Genomic DNA, 10086 nt, shown 5'->3' on the forward strand with positions numbered 1-10086 from the left:
GAATAGTTTTTGCCATCTTGGGTTTTTTTTTGTTATTCAAAATAATTTTGCAAATTACTCTGTCTAACTCTTTGAAGAATTGAGTTGGAATTCTAATGGGGATTGCATGAAATCTGTAGATTGCTTTTGGCAAAATGGCCACTTTTATTATTTTGATCTTGCCAATCCATCAGCATGGGAGGTCTTTCCATCTTCTGAGATCTTGAATTTCATTCTTCAGAGACTCGAAGTTTTTATCATATAGATCTTTCCCTTGCTTGGTTAGAGCCACACCAAGATATTTTGTGTATTTGTGACTATTGTAAAGGGTATAATTTGCCCAATTTCTTTCTCATCTTCTTTGTTCTTTGAGTAGAAGAGGGTACTGATTTGTTTGAGTTAATTTTATACGAAGCCATATTGCTGAAGTTGTTTATAAGACTTAATAGTACTGTAGTGGAGTGTTTGGGGTCACTGAAGTATACTATCATATCATCTGCACATAGTGATATTTTGACTTCTTCCTTTACAATGTGTATCCCTTTGACCTCCTTGTGTTGTCTAATTGCTTTGGCTAGTAATTTTAGTACTATATTGAATAAGTAGGAAGAGAGTGGGCAGCCTAGTCTATTCCCTGATTTTAGTGGGATTGTTTCAAGTTTCTCTCCATTTAGTTTGATGATGGTTACTGGTTTGCTATATGTTGTTTAGGTATGGGGCTTGAATTCCTGATCTTTCCAAGACTTTTAACATGAAGGGGTGTTGAATTTTGCAAATGCTTTCTCAGCACCTCATCAGATGATTATGTAGATTTTTCTTTGATTTTGTTGACATAATTGTTTACATTTGTGGATTTCCATATATTGAACTATCCCTGTATCCCTGGGATGAAGCCTACTTGATCATGATGAATGATCATTTTGATGTGTTCTTGGATTTAGTTTGTGAGAATCTTATTGAGTATTTTTGCATTGATGTTCATAAGGGAAATTGGTCTGCATTTCTCTTTCTTTGTTGTGTCTTTGTGTGGTTTAAGTATAAGCATAACTATGACTTCATAGAAAGAATTGGGTAGTGCTCTGTCTGATTCTATTTTGTGAAATAGTTTGGAAATTACTGGTATTTGGTCTTCTATGAAGGTCTGATAGAATTCTGCACTAAACCTATCTGGTCCAGGACTTTTTTTGATTGGGAGTCTTTTAATAGTTGCTGCTGTTTCTTTAGGAGTTATGGGACTGTTTAGATGGTTTATCTGATCCAGATTTAACTCTGGTACTTGGTATCTCTTTCCTAGGTTTTCTATCTCCAGGGTTGTTTCTCTTTGTGACTTCTTTATTGTTTCTATTTCCATTTTCAGATACTAGATGGCTTTGTTCAATTCATTTACCTGTTTGCTTTTGTTTTCCTGTAATTTTTAAGGGACTTTTTTTGTTTCTTCTTTAAGCACTTCTACTTGTTTACCTGTGTTGTTCTGTATTTCTCTAGGGGAGTTATTTAAGGCCTTCTTATTGTCCTCTATCATTGTCATGAGACAGTGATTTTATATCCAAATCTTGGTTTTCCAGTAGGTTTAGATATCCAGTATTTGCTTTGGTGGGAGAACTAGGCTCTGGTGATACCAAGTAGTCTTGGTTTTTGTTGCTCTGTTCCTGTGCTTGCTCTCTCACCGTCATGTTGTCTCTGCTGTTAGCTTGTCTTGCTGTCTTTGACAGTAGCTTGACCCTTGTGTAAGTCTGTATGTCAGCTCTCCTATTGACCTGTTTCTTTTGGCTGATTCTGGGTTCAGAGAGCTGGAGACAAGTTCAGCTCCAGGAACAGGCAGAAAGTGAAAATTTTCTGCCTCTGACTGCTCCTGGGTTTGTGTGTCCTGAGGCCTGCAGGCAGGTAGCTTGGAGCAGAAGAGTTGGTCTTACTTCTGCTCTCAGTGTGTCCGCACTTCTGGTGACTGGATTTCAACTCTGGGCACAGGCAGACACAGGAAGTTTCCTGCCCCTGACTGCTTCTAGCTTCCTGTGCTCAGAGGGTACTACGTGTGTTCCTCTTGGCCAGGAATGTGAGCAGAACTGGCAGTTTCACCTGAGCTCTTGCAAATGTCTGCATTTCTGAGAGTCCAGCTCTTTCTCCCACAGGATTTGGGTACAGGGAACTATGGGACTGGTTCATCCCCAAGCACAGGCAGAAACCGATAGGTCCTGTCCCAGACTACTCCTGGGTTTGCGTGTCCTAAGGCATGCAGGTGAGTGGCTCAGAGCCAAAGAGTTGGTCTTACCTCTACTCTTAGGTGTGCCAGTGTTCATGATGACTCACTCTTTTTATATGCGCATGAGACATTATTTTGATGAGGGTTCTTCTGGGAATTTTAAAGTTTAGCTGACCTTCTCCCTCCTCCTAGTTCACAGCCACTGCCTCTCAAATATGCTTTTGCTACTTTGTTCTTCTGTTTGTGTTATATTATGTCATCAATCTCCCTAAACACTGTCATTGAAAATTGAATGGAAATCATTTTGATGTATTATGTGCTTCTAAGAAAACACTGCCACCTGTGTTATATGGACTTGCTATCAACTAACCTTTTAGTCCTACTTGTCTTAAAAATATTTTCCATAAAACTTGCTGATGAATTTGTTTTGTTTATGTTTTACATTGTTCTTAGATTTATTTCAGACAGGTGTTTTTATCCTTTTATACTAACATTAATAACATTGTTAGTTTGGGCTTTTATTTTCTCATGAAGAAAAATGAAACTAATTAAAAAATATCTTACATTTCCTAACCTTTAGGTTGCCGATTTATCCAATTGAGTATGTCCTTTGCCTTACAGAAGCATTTCAGTTTCATGAGGTCCCATTTTATCAATTCTCAATCTTAGAGCCTGAGCCACTGAAGATCTGCTTAAAAAATATCCCCCTGTGCAAATGATTTCGAGGCTCTCTCCCACTTTCTCTTCTATTACATTCAGTGTATCTGGTTTTATGATGAGGTCCTTGGTTCCCCTTGGACTTGACCTTTGTGCAAGGGGAAAAATATAGATCTATCTTAATTTTTTTTACATATTGAAGGCCAACTAGACCAGCACTATTTATTGGCAATGCATTCTTTTTTCCATTGTAAATTTTTGGCTTCTTAATCAAATATCAAGTGTCCATAAGTATGTGGTTTTATTTCTAGGTATTCAATTCTATTCCCTTGATCAAACTGTCTTTGTACCAATACCAGATATTTTGTTATCACTTTTGCTCTGTAGTACATCCTGAGATCAGGGATGGTGATTCCTCCAGAAGCAGAAGCATCCAAGTGAGGATGCTTCAATCCCTCTTGGGAGAAGAAAGCAATCATGGGAGGCAAAGGAAGAGAGGGACCTGAGTTGGGGGGGGGAGGGAATATGATCAGTATGGGGGATGGAACAGGAGAGAAGCCCTGAGGTCCAGCAAAATAAATTGAATTATGCAACCTGTGGAGGGGGTAGGTCAGGGAAACTTATAGAAAGTACCAGACCTGAAAAGTGGAAGATTCCCAGTACTCAAAGCGAGTGACCTTAGATAAAATTCCCATCAGTGAGGAGAAGGAACTTGTAGAATCCATCTTCAGTAGAAAGACAGAGCTGCTATCCCTCAGTCTAAAACTCTGACACAGAATTGTTCCTGTCTAAAAGAACTACAGAGACAAAAATAGAGAAGAGACTGAGGAAATGGATGTCCAGTGACTGGCCCAACTTCGAATCCATCTCAAGGAGAGGCTACCAGTCCTGACACGATTACTATGCTATGACGTACTTACAGACAGGAGCCCAGTGTGGCTGTACTGTGAGAAGCCCAGTAAGCAGCTGACTGAGACTGAAGCAGATACTTATCTCTAACCAATGAATGAAGTTGGGAACCCCTGTGGTTGAATTAGGGAAAGGCTTGAAAAACCTGAGGAGAAGGTGACCCTATAGGAAGACTAGCAGTCTTAACTAACCTAGACTCCTGAGATCTCTCAGACACTGAGCCACTAACCAGGAAGCATATACTAGCTAGTCCGAAGAGCCCCAGAACCCATACACAACAGAGGCCTTCCTGGTCTGGATTCAGTTGGAGAAGATGTGTTCAACCTTTGAGAGACTTAAAGCCCCAGGGAGTGGAGTGCCTGGTGAAGGTATGGAGTGGGGATAGGGGTGTGGCCATTCTCTTGGAGACAGAGAGGAAAAGGAATGGAATGAGGAACTGTGGGAGGGTGGACCAGGAGGGGTTTAGTACTGGACAGTATTATATAAACATAATAAAAGAGTCTCATGTTTAGTAAAATTATTTATTTTCACAAAATATTTAATGACTCTTAAGTCTACAACATACTTTATCTGCAAATAATTAGCATGCTTTAATTTTAGTAAAATGAGTTGCTTGTGAGATTTTATTTTTCTTGGAAATTTTAACAAGATAAAATTCTACATACTCTAATGTTCTCATGTTGACTAAAATACTTTTATTTATATTTGCTGTTCCTTGTTTATACCATTTGCTTACATACTCGGCAAGTCACAATATGTTACAACTACATTGTTTTATCCCACAATTTACTTATAATAATGGATTCTGTAGTATCAGTAAGAGTTATCCATAGCCTTATCTTAAAATGATAAACACACGTACTTTAAAGTGAGAAAACTGAATTTCTTATTTTAAAACAGTAAAGATGGAGCCTGAGAAGACAGCTTGGTTAATAAAAATGTGCACATCCAAGCAGGAGATGCTCCTATAAACACAGCTCCGTGTGGTGGCACATGGTTGAAGTCCCAGCACTGGGAGCCAAAATGTAGGCAGATCCTTGGCATTTTCAGGCTATCCAGATTATCCTCCTTGGAGAGTTTTATGCTAAAATAATCTTTGGATTAAAAAATGTAATGTGCAATTCAGTTATGTTTTAATCACAACCAAAACAAATTTAAAAATAGTCACTTCATCATAGATCACACAGTAGCAAAGCACTTGACTGCTTAACAAGAATGAGTATGATTTTACTGCCAAGATCCATGTGAAAAGCCAGATGTGTTCAGTTGCACGTAATCCAAGATGTCAGAGATAGGAGGACCCATGGGGATCATTTCCACCTGGCCTAACTTTTCTTGGCAAGTACCAGTCCAATGAGAGGTCCTGTTTTTAAAAAATGAATTATCAGGTGCCTGAGATAACATGGGAAATTGATCTTTGGCCATACAAGAATGAACGCTTTATATACAAAATGAAATACTTTGTTTTATATTTTTTTCTATTTTTCTATCTATCTATCTATCTATCTATCTATCTATCTATCTATCTATCCATCTGGAGGAAAAGGCTGAAAATAGTGTGTCTTAAAACTAAAAGCTGTAGAATTCATAAAGACATAAAAATTGAGTCTAACAGATTAACTTAAGTTTCATCCAGCTCTCATAATTAAATTGAAAATATAAATGCCACTGATCCAACAAATCATTATGTAAGAAGGACATTATATATTTGCAATAATTAATTATAGACTCATCAAGAATAAAATGTATATATCTGTGTCAATGTCAAACACCAACATCACATAATTTATTTTTTTTAACTCTATGGAAAAAAGTAACACATGTAATTTAATCTGCTCAACTGACCTCTACTTAAGCACAGTAGACTCAAAGTAACTATAACTCTATTTATACTATATTTTTAAGGAAGAGCACATTGACATTCAATAGAGGTTGTAGGTTATTTCTGCCATCTTATCAATATAATTCATCAAATAGAAGTCAGATATATAGGAATCCGTTTGTCACCCTTTCAATACATTTTTCGTGAAAAGGGAAGGTTATTTCTTTCTAATCAAATATTATCAGAAAAATAGAAAAGTGCAGTGTTTTTATATATAATTCATGCAATGTGCTAATAATAACTAGGAGCTAAATGTCTGTAGTGCTTGATTATCAACTCTCAGAAGCACTTGCATTAAGCCAAAAGTGAAATTAATTCACACAACCCTTAGTCCAACTCTGGGAAACACTGATACCACACATCTAAGTTTTTTAATGACTTTGTTTCTCTTCCATCTTTTATATTAAAATAACTTATTTTTCTTCAATTTTTTTGAAATGTATACCAATTTGACTCAGGGTATTAGAGTATGGAAGAGTATTTTAAACGTAAGCAAATTTTGAGAATTGGAATGAAAATCTTCAGTTCTATGTGTATAGGAAATTGAAATTACAGCATTGTGACACCAAGTTCTCAGGATATGGTCCTTAAGGGTACCTCCCACCACAACTATTATGATCCCCCATTGTGGTTCTTCTCATTATTTTCAGAGTAATTCTATGTCAGCCCTTATTAAAATGTTGCTAAACTTATGTGCAAAGGGTCCTTCTTCAATCGCATTTTGTTCATTCTAGAGGGTGCAGTTAATTAATTCAAAATGCATACTGGCTCTGATATAATTCACCTTAAAGGAGACAGGCAATACGCTGAACCTCACATAATTCTTTCTGGTGAAATGGATAATTTTAGGTAGCGCAGAATGCAGCATATATTTTTTTTATCGCAGGACAAGTAGAGAGCCTCACTTTGTAAAGACCACCTTCTTAAAGAACCAGACGAGCATTAATGTTTCTTTGTTGATACTCATCCCACACAGTCACTTGGATGTCTCTGAAGTGCCTTCAACTTTAGCAGGATTTTCATATTTAATATTCCACATAACAGAGATGAGTGAATTTCACAGTTAAAGACAAAGGGAGAGAAAGATCTTGTTTTTTTTTTCAAAACTAAGAAGCAGAAAGAAAAGATACTCAACCTAAGAGCAGTAGGCAATTCTTTTTTCAAAGGGGGAATCTTTTCTGAAAATCAATCTAAGCCATTACAGGTAGGGGGTCTCTAAGGCTGTCTTGAGGAAGCATGGCTTCCTGCTGCTTCTGTTAAGAAAAGGGACACTGTGATTTCCAGTGTAATCTCAGACCTTGTGATAGGAAGTTGGAACATACCCCTCCAGGATGCTACAAGGTCTCACACCTGAATGGATTGCAATTTCACCCCTCTTGTGGGGTGAGATTATTAGACATGTTCTTCTCAAGTTACAATGATATAAATTTCCATCTCACAAGCATAAAACACCACAAGATGCATATTGAATGGCTAAAGTAAGATAGCTCAAAAAGAAAACTAAGGTATGTTTCCACACACTGACTATAAAAAGACAAGATAGGGACATAGTAAAGGAGAATATATTAAGGAAAAAGCCCTGAAAAATGGGAAACTGTTGCTCAAGGAAGAGTTATTTTGTGCTTAAGATAAATAAAATTTTCAAAGATGGCAAAACTTGCACAACATTGTGATACACTTAATTGTATTAAATGTATAAATAGATTTTTACAATGCAAATTAAATTACATATGTTCGTAAATTACATATGTTGAATAACATAAGTTATTCAAGGGAAGAATATAGTGTGGCTTCTTCAGTTGTCAGGAGTCGAATACTTGCTTTGGCACAAGGGACACAGAGATAGATTGAATGCATCCCACACAGTTATACCACTCAAAGTCCACAGTCCCAAGTTTGGACAGACTCTAGCCAATTTCTGCTGTTTGACTCTATGGCAAGGTGGGAAATCCTTTCCTAGTACAACTCCTGCTGTGTAGAGTTATAAAACAAAGAGATAATTTCTTCACTGGATCTAATTACACCGTGGTATTTATTTGTCACAATTCATAGTAGAAATATTGGTCCTGAAGTGCATCTTTCAAACCCAAAGCCATGTCATGTAATATAAAAACATAATAACATTTACTTGCATTAGTAAACTCTTGATTAATAGGTCATATAAAAATGCTATTAAACTTGTTTTTCCCTGATGTTTTTGTAGAAACACTGACTTTTTTCCTACTTCCCACATATAATACTTCCTGAATGCAGCCTTGCCAGTCCTGCACTCCTCTGAGTCCCTGTTCCTCCTCTCCTCCCCTCCTATTTCCATTCAGAAAAGATCAGGTCTCCTAGGATATCAATCAAATACAGCATAGACATAACAGGATAATATAAAACTAGGCATAAACCCTCATATCATATGCTAGATATGACAATAGGAGGAAAAAATTGGTCCCCAAGGCAATAAAAAGAGAGATAACAGCACTGCCATTGTTAGGATCCTCCCACACACAGAGAGAAGCTAAAAAATTACAGCATGTATGTGAAGGACCCAGAGCAGATCCCTGAAGCTAAACTGAGATGTAAGCCATAAGAAGATGTCCATTGTATGGGTGGCCAGGAAACAGAAGATAGATGTCCCAGAGACATACAGTAGAAACCTTGATTATTAATTATAACTCTAAATAGAAACAGAAGCTACATGTTGTGATATTGACTTGTTCCTATGTAATAAAAGATCTCATATAATTATGTATATATGTATGTATATATACATATGTGTGTGTCTGTGTGTGAAACTCAGAAAGAGACAACAGTTAAGAAAGTTGTTAATTAAGTTGTTAGATATTAGAAGATAATACATATGTATTAGTTGCTTAATTAAAGGTCTCATATAGCCCAATTTAATGCAGAACTTTGTATCATACCCAAGTATGATCTTTAATTTCTAATTGTCTTGCCACAATCTCCCAAATGAAGAGATTAATGTATTTCTCCATGATTTGTTTTATTGGTTCTGGATATTGAATTCAAGGTTTTAAGTATAAGCAAAATATCTACCAATTGAGCTATATCTGCTACCACAGTTGTCTAGATCTTAAGAGATAAAAGTGTGTGTGTGTGCATTTCCTATATAAGCTTTTAAGAATAATTATTTATAGACAGTAAGTATATTAGTTTATTAAATGTTATAAAGCCCTGCATCCCAAACCAGGATGAAATTGCAAGTAGTTATAATCTCCTCAAAATACTTTCAATCCAAACTCTTAGACTCAAGCAAATTTGGATATTTACCTGTTTTTATGAGTTTAACTCGGAAAAAAATTGTCAGTCTTTGTGTCTGCTTTCTTTTACTCTAAACATATTTTTTTAGTCTTAGACCACATATTGATAATCTCTTTTCATTCACTGTTAAAAGATAAAGTATTAAAAACCCATCACTTGGATATGACACATTTTCTTCGTCCATTTTTAGTTCATAGGATTATTCTCTTCTTTGATACATGTATCCTATTTTTTGTGTTCATGAGTTATAGTGTTTTTAAAATTAATTTGAGGCCATTTTTGTTTATATGTTATGTTTCCTAATTAGAAAATATAAAATTGGAAAAAAATTAATTCATTTTTAAAAATAACTCTACAAAACAATTTTCAAAATGACTAAAGATCTGGTGGTTTTGCCCCCTTGATGCGATTGCTTTCCTAACATTTCATAGCAATGCTTTCTGCTGCCAGAGTTGTTATCCTTGCATCTCTCAGTCTTGTATCTAAATACGTGTTGGATGTCTCCTACTCAATACTACATTGACCTGGTGGACCCTGATGTTCCTATAGAATATATATATATATATATATATATTCAATCGTATCCCCAAGTAATAGGCTACCAATCTATTGTCCCATTCTTTTAAATACAGTATTGAAATTCCATCTAGTTCCTAGCAATTGAGTCAAAAGAATGGGAGACATAGCTCAAAGAGCAGTGTTTTGAAGGCTTAAGTCATTTAGAATCAAATTCCTAACCTACAGTTTACCAGTTGCAAAGGACCAGGATCCAGACCCTCTGTGTTCTTTAGCATCTGCCTTTCAAATGTAAGACCATTGAAAATCAGCACATTTATGGTCTTGACAGACTAGAAAAGTACATTGAGAAATAAATGGGCATTTCCATGTTAAATAAACTTTAAATTATATGAACAATAAAAAATAAATTCTGTTTTCATGCAATATATTATAATTATCTAAGGATATTTGAGGAGTCCTAGATAAACCTAATATAGTATAAACTTCTTAAAATATATACATATATATAAGAAATCTAAATACAACCATAATGGTGAGATAAAACCCTGGACTCTTGAGGGAAGGTATTTGATGGAGCCATCCTATTTGCAATTGAATTGCAGTCTCATTCTTAGTGTCCTGGCTGTGGGTCTCTGTATTCATTCACCTGTGCTACAGGAGGAAATGTTTC

The sequence above is a fragment of the Rattus norvegicus genome, chromosome 14 (assembly GCF_021556685.1).
Source record: "Rattus norvegicus strain SHRSP/BbbUtx chromosome 14, alternate assembly SHRSP_T2T, whole genome shotgun sequence".
Lineage (NCBI taxonomy): Eukaryota > Metazoa > Chordata > Mammalia > Rodentia > Muridae > Rattus > Rattus norvegicus.